At 35.3% G+C, this 12,510-nt stretch overlaps 1 pseudogene; it reads left to right on the top strand.

Moving 5' to 3' along the window:
• Positions 1-526: 526 nt before the first annotated feature.
• LOC112923752 (ORM1-like protein 2 pseudogene) lies at positions 527-1,145 on the top strand (annotated as a pseudogene).
• The last annotated feature ends 11,365 nt before the right edge of the window (positions 1,146-12,510 follow it).

Raw genomic sequence — 12,510 nt, 5'->3', positions numbered from 1 at the left:
GCAAGGTGTCTGGGTGGCTCAGTTTGGCCTCAGGTCATGATCCTGGAGTCCCAGGATTAAGTACCAAGACTGGCTCCCTGCTCTGCGGGGAGTCTGCTTGTCCCTCTGCCACTTCCCCTGCTCATACTCTCTCTCTCTCAAATAAATAATATAAAATAAAGTAAAATAAATAAAATAATTCAATTATGCTAGTAGCAACAATGATATAGATCCAAATGTCAAAATAAAGTGAAGCTACTCTTGGAAACTAGTCTACCAGAGAAGAGACCTATGTTAATAATTCCTAAACGTTATTGTTAAATTAATGTTATGAGAGGTACGAAAAAAGTAAATGTTATGAGAGATACGGAAAAAGTAAAATATGAATATTTAAAAGATTGTCCATGTTTTCATTTGCACTGTTAAGATTTTTTAAGAGTTGATGAAAGAGTGAAGCTAATAAAACTTGTAGCTCAGGCTTCCAGGAGACACAGGTGTAGAAGTGAAGGCTGCACTTCGAGCCAGTTGGGCTTCTGAAACTGGCAGGATGAATGTGGTGGTGGCACACAGCGAAGTAAACCCCAACCCTCAAGTGGCAAATCGCCAAGACATCTGGCTGGCCTACATCATCTCCGTGGTTGTGCTGCATGTGGCTCTACTTGGCATCCCCTTCTTCAGCATTTCTGTTGTCGTGAGTCTGACCAACATCATCATAACTGTCTGCGGATGTCTTCTTACCTAAGATGAAAGGGACACCCTTGGAGATTTCTGATCAAGAAATGGCTCTGACATCAATACACTGAGAACAGATGGAATATGGGTTCCAATTTACTTCTCCCCACCATTCCTCAGCCTCTCTCCTATTGTATTCTATCTCCTGGCCAGCTTCTACACTAAGAAACTGCTGCTCACTTTCTTATCAACATATCTCCTTGCTTAGTGTCCTGACATCTAAGCTATTCCAACTCTATAGGGTTTGTCACTTTGGCATCAAGAAATACCAAGGGAGGAGGCTGTGGAAGAGGCTGAAACAAAACACTGTAACATCCTTTCCTCCTCTATGCTGCCTTCTGTATGTTGAAAGTCTGAGAACCAAACAACCTTTCATAAACTCCCTGGAAGACAACAGTTTGGAAAGTGGAGCTCCCTGGGACCAGCCTTGCTAGGAGCAGGGTTCTTTGAATCAGAAGAGGCAAGTGGGATTAAGGACCAAATGTCTCTCCCTTCCTACCAGGAAGCCATGTTTGGGTAGCATGTTTGGTGATAGTTTTTCCAGGTTTTCCACCCCACCACCGTCCATCTCTGTCTCTGCTATGTGTTTTCCTTATAATAAAGATAATTTTTTCAGGAAAAAAAAATGTGTAACTCATGAGAAATGCAAATAGAAAGAACCTTCTAAGGAATGGACATAGCATGTGCTTAGGAGATGGACTAATACTGGCAGGCTGAGATCATATCAGGATAACTAAGAGACATAGTTGAGAAATAAGCAGAGGCCAGATCAGAAAATCTTGACAAATTATTACTACAAGCTAAAAAGAGTCACAAAGTGTGTCCACTCTTCTAAAATTCCCTCAACTGAGCCACTTTGTCACATATTCACTTAGCTGGAATGTTGCTTCTCCTTTCTTTTTGCTCCAAAGAGCAAAATGGTCTGAGGAAGTGAGGGCATTTTTGCTATTCAGTATATAATACTGAAATGTAACTTGGCAAAACAGATTTGCAGAAGGTCTGTTTAACATTAGCAAAATATGGCATTTTTACTTTGATTTTACTTGACCCTGGATTTCTAGAGGAATATTTAAGTGTTCCAAATAAATTTCCATAAAATTTGGAATAAGGTTATACCCACTAGAATAAGCAGATATTTTGTCTTTTTATATTCTTCATAGATAGGTGAGGTCACTTCACTTCTAAGGAGGAAAATTAGTCAGGTTTCAAGAAATTAAATTAGAGTGCTAGTAAAATCTCAGTGTCAAAATAAAAATGTGTGTGCCTCTGGGTTTTGCCCATAGGTAAGATAACATTTCAGCAATTTTTGTCTATAACTTTTGGGCATTTTATCTCACCAACAAAGATTTAAGATAGGCTTTCTGGCCAGTTCTACTTACCCACACTACAACTATTTTTCTCCTTTCTTTTTGCTCCAAAGAGCAAAATGGTCTGAGGAAGTGAGGGCATTTTTGCTTTTACAGTGTTTTGTATAAATAAATAAATATATATATATAGTTATATATATAAACATATAAGCATATAAATATATATGTTTCCTAACATTTGTTCAAAACATCCTTCCATTCATTCTCTCTGAAACCCTCCACCCCATTTTAGTTTTTCCATGCTATAACATTTCTTGTTGGAAGGACTTATTTTCCTTTTTAGTGGTGCTGTTTATGAGCTATAACAATGGTTCTGAGACTTTAATGTAAGAATCTGTTAGAGAACTAATTTAAATGCAAATTCTTACTTATCAACAAAGATTCTGAATCAATAAGTTAGTATTCTTAGGCCAAGGTATGTCTGTGTTTAATAGTCACTGCAGATAATTGGAACAGTGGTTTCCACAGAGTATTTAGAGAATCACGGTATGATAAAACAGAAATAGGCTGAAAATCAGCCTACTTAGCTCTAGATATTTTATCACTAAAATTTGAGTTTGTAAAATTTGAGCTGGTAATAGGGTTTCATATTGCTTATAATTAAATATATATATATATATATATATATATATATATATATATATATATACTGCACACAGTGTCCATGTGGAGCGTTGTTTTAGGGAAGAATTTGACTGATCTTATTTTTCTAGCCAAATACCATCATAAAGTCATCATATCATCAGTATATCTAAGATGGGATTGTTACTGTTCTGGTTGTTCCTTTTTTCACTGGCTAAACCCAAAATATTGACAGTGGGGAGTTAAATGGACCATATGGAATGAAAGAGAATGTTGAATGGGACACCTTCATTGTAGAAATGACACCAAAATTGTCATGGAACATTTTGTGTTTAGCAGTTTGATATGAAATCCATTTTTCAGAGCTAATGATGACCTATTTAAGACTTAAAATAGTAGTAAGTTGTATATTTTTCTTATTTGTTTCTCTATTTTTTTATCACTAGTAGTTACCACAGCAACTACACTGTGTAAGTATTCTGTACATATTTGTGAATGAACAATTGAATGAGTAAATGGCACAATATGATATCATAATTTAAAATATTTCATTGAATTAGATTGGTTCTCTAAAGGGAGTTGATTTTAAAAATACTTTTTATTGTTTATGACTGCATTGGGTTGATTATTGTCACCTGAAAATTCATGTGCCCTAGAACCCGAGAATGAGACTATTTTGAGAATTAGAGTCAATATGGATGTAAAATCTCAGTGTCAAAATAAAAGTGATGAGGCTATACTAAATTAGGATGAGGTTATACTAAATTAGGATGAGCCTAAATCCATTGTGACTAGTGTCCTTATGAAAAGAGGGAGATTTAGATACACACACACACACACAAGATAAAAGATGGCCATGCCAAGATGGAGATAGAAATTGGAATAATAAAAATACAAACCAAGGAATTCCAAAAATTGCAAGTAGACACCAGAATCTAAGGAGAGAAGTAAGAAAAATATTGTTAAATAGAAGAGTGTGACCTTTGCTGATACCTTGATTTGGGATCTTGGCCTCCATAACTGTGATAGCATACATTTCTGTTGTTATAAGCCATCCAGTTCACAGTACTTTGTACAGCAGAACTAGGAAACTAATACAAAGATCAACAACCTTAGAAAAGTAAACATAAAGCAATAATTACATTCTGAATTCAATTACCTTTTTATTTGTTTTTAAGTAAACAAATATACATTTCAAATATATCTCCCTTTGAATACCGATCTCCCAATATTTACTTCTGCTTCTTAAAATCTTTGTTCCATATAATATCCCCACATATTATATCATGTTTATACTATTATACCTACACAGAAATCTTATTTTAGCTTTATATGTAAGATATTTTGTTAATAATGGAAAACAACATTTGTAATGTGTGCATAGAATATTAAGTTCTATTCTTGGCACATTTAATCTGGAAAAAAAAGTTGCTTCAATAATAGAGTAGGACCAGCTATTGTCTTTACGGGGGAAAAGTTGAACAAGTCTGTGTTTCATAGAGAATATCAAACCACCTCTAATAAGAAATTCCTATGGAGGGGCCCAGTTGGTTGAGCATCTGACTCTTGATTTCAGCTAGGGTCATGATCTCAGGGGAGTCTGCTGGAGTGCTGGGAGTTTCTCTCTCTCCCTCTTCCTCTGCCCCTCCCCCTGCTCCCATATACACATACATTCTCTCTTTCTCTCTCTAAAATAAATAAATAAACCTTTTAAAAAGAAAAGAAATTCCTAAGGAAAACAAATTATTGACAAGTTCAACAAATGTTTTTATCTCTTTTAGACAAGCATGCCATTTCCTTAAAATTTCAATTATAAGAATGCTAGAATCGCTCACTAGAAAAGCAAGCCATAGTTTATAGAGTTGAAAACAGAAAAGTCCATGGTTTACAGTTGGTGTGAGATTAGGCTAAGCATTTGTCTAAAATGGTTCATGCAGCTCACACTGGGTTCCAAAGGCAGTACATTTTGTATTAATTTTAACTACATGTTTGAATCCAGTTATTTTGAACCTCTTGATGATAGCGTCCCTTTGTGGGATTTGAAATAATGTGAAATAACTCATGCTGCATCGTACCCACATGGCTTCCTACTTAAGAATTAATTGCTAACATTTTGCCTTGTCCTTATGTGCATTATGCTCTAAACATAAGGACTTTTTATAATTAAGGGAAATTGCTAGTACCCTGGCCAGGAGAGTAAATGCAAACTTGTATTAACAATACTAGAAGCCCCTGTGTTTGTGCAGGAAATTACAATAATGTCCTAAACTCAATGTCAAGTTTTATTCCTACAATAATGATTCTTTGGAGCTAATGCCTATTCAAGGAGAACATAACTGTGTGAATATAATGGGCAATGAGATTATACCTTTATCACTTCCAGGAATCTTTTTGTATATGTGATAAAGAATAATATTTGATTGCTCTTGCCATAAACTAGGTAATTATCAAAGTTTCTGTGTATTTCAATATGCTTTCTAAATAATCTTAATTTTTCAGATATTGGTGGGGCTATGTTTGGTGGGAGGGGGAGGGTAAAGCAAGAATGAGAGTATCTAAGCTATATTTTTTTTCCAAAAAAAGAGTTATTTCTTATTAAAATCATTTATTTTTATTGAAGTATTATTTGTATGTAGTGTCACACAATTTCTGTATGGGTTTACAAATGCATACATCCATGTAACCCATGCACCTATCAAGATAGAGAATAATTCTGTCACTCACACACATCCCTTGTGCACCTTTCTGGTCATTCTTCATCCCCTCTGACCCTACTCTCTTTCTCAACATTGTTCCGATATTTTTCACTCCTGACTGGATTTGCCTTTTCTGGAACATCACATAAATAAATCATTGAGTGTACTCTTTTGAGTCTGCCTTCTTTTACTCAACATATTCTTTTTTTGAAGTTAATTCATGTTGCCACACACATCCCTGATCCACTCATGTTTGTTGTAAGAATCCTTAAAATTTTATTTTTCTGTCTCCCATTGTTCATGGTAATGTCATCATATATTTTAATTTAAAAAAACATTATATTGAATTATGATTGACATGCAAAAAGCTGTACATATTGAATGTGTATAACATGATGAGCTCAGAGGCTTGGAAAGAAGTATACTCCAATGAAAATGTCACCACAATCTATGCCATAAACATATCCATCACCTCCAAAAGTTTCTTTTGTCCTCTTTATTATTGTTATTTTTGTATTGTACACTTAAAAACACACATTTTAGTTTTATATATATTTTAAACTCTGTAATACACTGTCACAGTGTTTAATTTACACTTTTACTTATGTTCAAAGGAGATAATGACAGATAGAAGAAACTGGACAGAGTATACATTTTTCACATATTTATAATTTCTGATGTTTCCATTTCTTTGTGTAGGCCCACATTCTGTCTGAAATCCTTTTACTTCCACCTAAAGAACTTACTTTTAATAGTTTTATATACTGGTCTGCTAACAATATATACTTCCAGTTTTTATTTGTTTGACAATTTACATAGTTTGCTTAAATTTAAGGATTTTTTTTAACTTGAAATAGAATTCTAAGTTGACAAGTTTTGTTCTATTGTGTTTGCTTTGTTTTGTTGTGTTTTGTTTTCTGTCAGCTACATACGATTTCATTAGCATCTTCTGGCTTATACAGTTTCTTGTAAGTCTGTTTTTCATCATCTTTAACTTGACAATGATCTACATTTTCATTTCTCTGCTTTTAAGATGAGATCCTTATCATCAATTGACAGCCTTTTGATTATGATTTTCCACTGTGTGGTTTTCTTGACTTGAGGTTTGTTGACTTTCTTTACTATGTGAGTTGATGGTTGTCAAAAACTGGAACATTTTCGGTAAATTTTTGAATATTTGTTCTGCTCCCCTACCATTCTGTGCCTGATATTCCAAGCAAGTCATAAGGCTTTATATTCTCCTAGAAGTCAGTGAGGTTCTGTTCATTCATTTCCACAATTTTTACACATTGTTCTTCATTTGGTATCATTTCTATTTCTCCGCTATCATATTCTTTCTTTGTGGTACACTCTTCAATATGCTATTAATCCCACCCAACGATTTTTTTTTCATTTTAGATTTCATGTTTTAGTTTTGAAATTTCCCCATATGATTACTTTTTAGTGGTTTCTTTTACTACTGAAATTCCTTATTTGCCTCTCATCATGTCCATCTTTTCTTTAAAATATTTTAACGTTTTTATAACCACTGCTTTAAAGTCCTTGCCTGCGGTTTCAATTTTTTTCCCCAGTGATTTCTGGATAGCCATATCGATCAGGAAAATTTTTCATCTTTATGGGTCACACAGTCTTACTTCTTTGCATAGAATTTTGGATTGTACACCAATCATTATGGATAGTATACCACTGGGCTGGAATAAGAGGTTTTTTTCATGGCAGGAAATCAATTCAGTTGACAATTAGTTTGACCTTTTTGAGGATTATTTTAAATCTTGTTAGACATGTAGTATTTACTTGTATGTAGTGTTCCCTTCTGGTCTAGTTGAGCCCTAACACTATGGTGAGAGCTCTCTGTGGTCTCTATTGAATTGAGTCCCCTGCTAATTGTGGAGCGCTCAGTATGCTGCTCCATTATGATTGTTTTGAACACAATTATCTTCTAGCCTTTTATGGGTTCCAAGGATACTCATCTCACAGTTCCTGGATATTTGTTCTTATACCAGTAGTTTTTTGTTTTTTGTTTTTTTTCCCCAATAGTTCTTTTTCCGGCCTCATGCAGAGTAAGCATGCATGGGATCCAGCCCAAAACTCAAGGGAAGGCTCTTACTTAGATACAGATTTTTTTTTTTTTCTCTGCTTAGCTGCCTCATCTTCAGTACTTCATTCTGAAATGTTTAGACATCTTAGTAACTCTACACTCTGATCTCATCTTAACAAGGCAGCATATTCTATATGCTGCAACTGTCCTCACACACATGCTGTGGTTTAGAAAATGCCTCTAGGCAGAAAGTCAGGATAATCATGAAGCTTATCTTATTTCGAATGCTTATCTCACAGATCATGGTCCTGAAATGTCTGCTAACACCAAAAATCATTTATTTTGAGCTTTTCCTTCAGCTATTTGTGATGAAATGTCTATTCTGGTAGTTATTACTATCTTGTGATTGGAAGTGTAAATCAGTTACAGAGCTTTAATTATGAAATTATGAAATAACTATTTCCAAATTTAAAATGTATCATTTTATTGTGTTATTAAAATCAACATATATGTTCTCTTTTTTTTTTATATATATGTTCTCTTTAAACACCAAGTAAGAAATATAATTGTGACCCTCTTCCTGGTTTTAAGCCCAATGTTTGTTTGTTTGTTTGTTTTAAGACTTATTTATTTATTCATGAGAGACAGGGAGAGAGAGAGAGAGAGAGAGAGAGAGAGAGAGAGAGCCAGAGACATAGGCAGAGGGAGAGGGAGAAGCAGGTTCTTTGCAGGGAGCCGGATACAGGACTCAATCCCAGATCGCGGGATCACGACCTGAACCGAAGGCATCCACCTAACCGCTGAGCCACCCAGGCATCCCAAGCTCCAAGGTTTATGAACTTGACTGGAGTGATATACCTACATAGTTTGAGATCCATAGATGAATCCAGTCAGTGAAATTCACATGAATGCACTCAATCATTGTGTTACTTCTCTCTTCCATGATACTGTGATGAATAATTTTATTTATCAGTTTAACTTGGCCACAACATGCCTAGATATTTAGCTAAATATTATTTTTGGATATGTCTGTGATGGTGATTCTAGATGAGAAATGGTAGACTGGGTAAAGTAGATTGCCCTTCCTAGTATGGGTGGGCCACATCCAATCCCCTGATGACATGCAATGAATAAAATGCTAAGTAAGAAAGAATTTTCTTTCTTTCCCTGGCTGTCTTCAAGCTGGAACATCAGTTTTCATCTACCTTCAGACTTGGACTCATACTGGGACTCACACCATCAGCTCTCACGGTTCTCAGGCCCTTGGACTAGGACTGGAACTTATACCATCTGTTCTCAGGCTTTTGGACTCAGATTAGAACTACACTGTTCATTCTTCTAGGTCTCCAGCTTGCCAACTGAACATCTTGGATAAGCCAATTCCTCACTTTAAATATCTCTCCAGTCCTCTCTCCCATTCTCAACCTTTCTTTCTTATGTAAGCAGAAGCTTCATCATTAATGTGGCAAAATACCTCAAATTTCCAAATTTTAAGAAATTTGCAAGTCATTTCTAGATTATGGTACAACCTACTTTCAGCCATATCTTACTATGCAGGGTGCAGTTGACTTCTAGTACTAAACAAAGAACATACGTCACATCATACTTTATTCAGTGTAATTTATATATCCTCTGTACACATTCTTATTTTTTTTTCTGATTATATTAATTAAGAATTATAATCTGTTGATTTTAAAATGTAGAGTGTTTGAAAGGAGCTGAGTCTGGGGAGAAAAGTGTTACCTGGGGCTGTTGATTTAATATCTGAAGGTGTATAAATACTTAAGATCTAAGAGGACAGAAACCACATTTGTGTTTTCAAAGGTGTATTTCCAGGGATCTGGAACACTGTGTGTCCAATTAATGCTTATTGAAAGATTGAAATTCACAAAACATATTATATTTACTCTTTATAGTACTGGGCATTAAAACAAATGATTCTTTTAAAAAAAAGGATTAAGGTTTATCCTACTTTGTATAAAATTACAAAGTATTATTTGGGATAAAACATGGTTAAATGTTTAAAGAATAGGGCAGAAGAATAAACAGTTTTATAGAATTGTGACTGAATTCTATCTCTACTTAGGCTGATTTTGCCATCTATGTTCATCAGGCAAGAAGAGAGAAAGATGAACTTACCTGGAAAGGGACAATATCTGGAGATTAAAATTTGAAGGTAAACATTGGATAGATTATATATAAAAATGGTTTATAGCTTAGACTTCTACATGATCAATATTCTCACTTCTGTGTAATGAAAACTTTCTTCAGACTTTTCAAACAATTGGTATACCATTTTGCTCCTGTCACTTTTACTATAGGCTTGTTCCTGTCAATGCCATAAGTTAGTAGCATACTATTTTTATACTGATACCATATCAAACTATTTTAGTTCTCTGATTATGCAGGATTTTATGATATATTTCTTCATCCATATTTTTATTGCAATATTTAGATATCAAAATAAGGATGAATAACATTTGTATATGTCAAAACCTACATATATGCAAAATAAGACATTCTGCAGGTGCTATATATCCTTCTTTATTTATATGTATTTTATATGTATTCCAGAAGAATAGACTTAAATGATTTAAAAATTACAACCTCAACCAAAAAGTTGCCAGACTTTCAATTTTAAGAAGAGAATATTAGAGGCAAATTACAGATGTGAGAGTAGATGCATGACAGTACAGATGTTAGACATCTGACATGGATAACAAACAGATGTATTGGCCTTGTAATTACTTCCAGGTGTCTATCATCTTGTTTAATCCTCATAATAGCTGAGGCAGGTATTATTATTGCCCGTGCTTTTCAAATGAGGTAATTGAAGAGTAGAGAAGTTAAAATCTTTCTTGTAATCACACAATTCCTAAGTGACACAGCCAGGACTGAAACTCAGTTTGGCATTGCTCCAAACTTTGTAGTCACTGCCATCATGGGAAATGTTAGCATAAGTAGCTTTAGCTTACAAATTTTCAGACAAGAGGTAGAAACTGTCTTCTATGCATATTTCACATAGGTCCTAAGATAAGGTAGAAATAGCAAAGTGTTAAAAAAAATAATGACAAAATATTTCTTCCCAACACGAAGGTAAAAGCTGGATATCTCTGAGTCGCTGGAATTCAAACAGTCTGCTACATGCACAAAGCAGGGTAAGTGTTCTAACAGGAATCCTAAAACTCAATATTATCTCCACTTTATAATTCCCAACTCTCTTTTGTCACAATACTCAACTCTATTTTCTGCCTTTTTCAACTGAGCTTGGCAAGGAAGATAACGTGCCCCAGTGATACAGTTTTCTTCTTGTTTATGCCATAACTTCTGCCTGATACTAACATCTTAAATTTTCTTAATTTCAACTTCTAGTGTTTTTTCCCAATGTTTAGCTAGAAACTTTTTTCTTTTTAAAGATTTTATTTATTTATTCATGAGACACACACACACACACACACACACACAGAGAGAGAGAGAGAGACAGAGAGACAGAGACAGAGAGACAGAGAGACAGAGAGACAGAGAGAGGCACAGACACAGGCAGAGGGAGAAGCAGGCTCCATGCAGGGAGCCTGACATGGGACTGGATTCTCCATCTCCAGGATGATGCCCTGGACTGAAGGCGGCGCTAAACCACTGAGCCACCATGGCTGCTCCAGATCAACATTTTTATGAGGAATTGACTCACATAATAAGGTCCCTGAGAATTTCCATGATCTCCTGCCTTCAACATGGAGACCCAGGAAAGCCATTGGTACAGTGGAAGTCTGAGGGCCTGAGGACCAGGGGTGCCAGCAGTGTAATTCCCAGTCCCAGGATTAGAGAAGACCAATATAGGAGTTCAAGGTAAGCAGAAAGAGGAAGCAAATTCCTCCTTCCCCCTCCTTTGGTTCTGTTTAGGCACTCAATGGATTGCATAACAGCCACTCACACTGGGGAAGACTTTTACTTTACTGATTCCACTGATTCAAGTGCTAATATCATTCAGAAACACCCTCGAGGATACATCCAGAAATAATGTTTAACCTAGGCACTCCTCCATTCAAGTTGATTTAAAAGTAACCATCATAACACTTAAAAAGAAATAAATAATGATCCACATTGCCAGCTGTACTGGGGGTAGCATCTTATGGGAAATAAAGGGAGATGAAGCAAAGGCCCAGGGAACTCTGTATCAGGGCTAATTAGTATTTTCTGACACGATAAATAAATGAATAATGTTGCACAAAAGATCATGGTTTGTCTGGAAACTAAATGAAATCTAGTGTGCTGGTTCATAAAGTATCAGGTAGGGGAGGATAAAAAATGAGTTTTGTAATATAAGCAGGATTCTTGATGTCTTCTTACAAGAGTTTTATCTTTGTCCTATAGTTGGTGGAAACATGTTTAAGGGAATAACAAGGGAGTGTCCCATATATCTTCAATGTGACAAAACTGGAGAATGACAAAGCAGTTAAAGTGAGTGATACTCTGGGAGTCTGGGTGCATGCAAGATATTGTAGGAAGAAGAAAGGGGCAAACACAATTAATTAACACATTTCTAATGTGGTAATGTCATTACCAGAACAGGGAACTCTATAGCAGCCACTTTGATCAGAACAATAACCACAATATTCCAGATAGAAATGACAGCATGAAATTGGATATATAAGACTTAAGTCTTGACCGATTATATAATCGTGTATAAATGTGAGCTCCTAAAGCATTTGTATGGGCATTATATTGGCTTGGTGTAAAGTTCACAGTGGAACAATAAGGAACAATAAGGAAACAGTTCTAGGTAAGTCAGGAAACAACTCAGGATCTCTTCTGTTCAGTGATCAAACATTATAGGCATGTCAGATAATTTTGGAAGTGAATATCCTTCATTTTATTATTAGTCAACTTGTCTATTTTCAGGGAGCCAGTGGTGACAGAACTAACAGCGAGGCCTTGTGCTGGATAAGACCTGTGGTATAATGTGTGAAGTCCTGGTTTAGAAAATGCTTCTGGGTATTTTCACTGCAACATCCATTGTAATTTTGGGAAAGTGACTGTTAAGCCCTTAATTACAACAAGGAATACCTAGAGGTTATAGCAATTGCGTTAAATACAATCGAATGTGCATAAATCTTAA

This window comes from Vulpes vulpes, chromosome 6 (assembly GCF_048418805.1).
Source record: "Vulpes vulpes isolate BD-2025 chromosome 6, VulVul3, whole genome shotgun sequence".
Lineage (NCBI taxonomy): Eukaryota > Metazoa > Chordata > Mammalia > Carnivora > Canidae > Vulpes > Vulpes vulpes.
The sequence above is the reverse complement of the archived record's forward strand: the minus strand, read 5'-3'. Positions and strand labels throughout refer to the sequence as shown.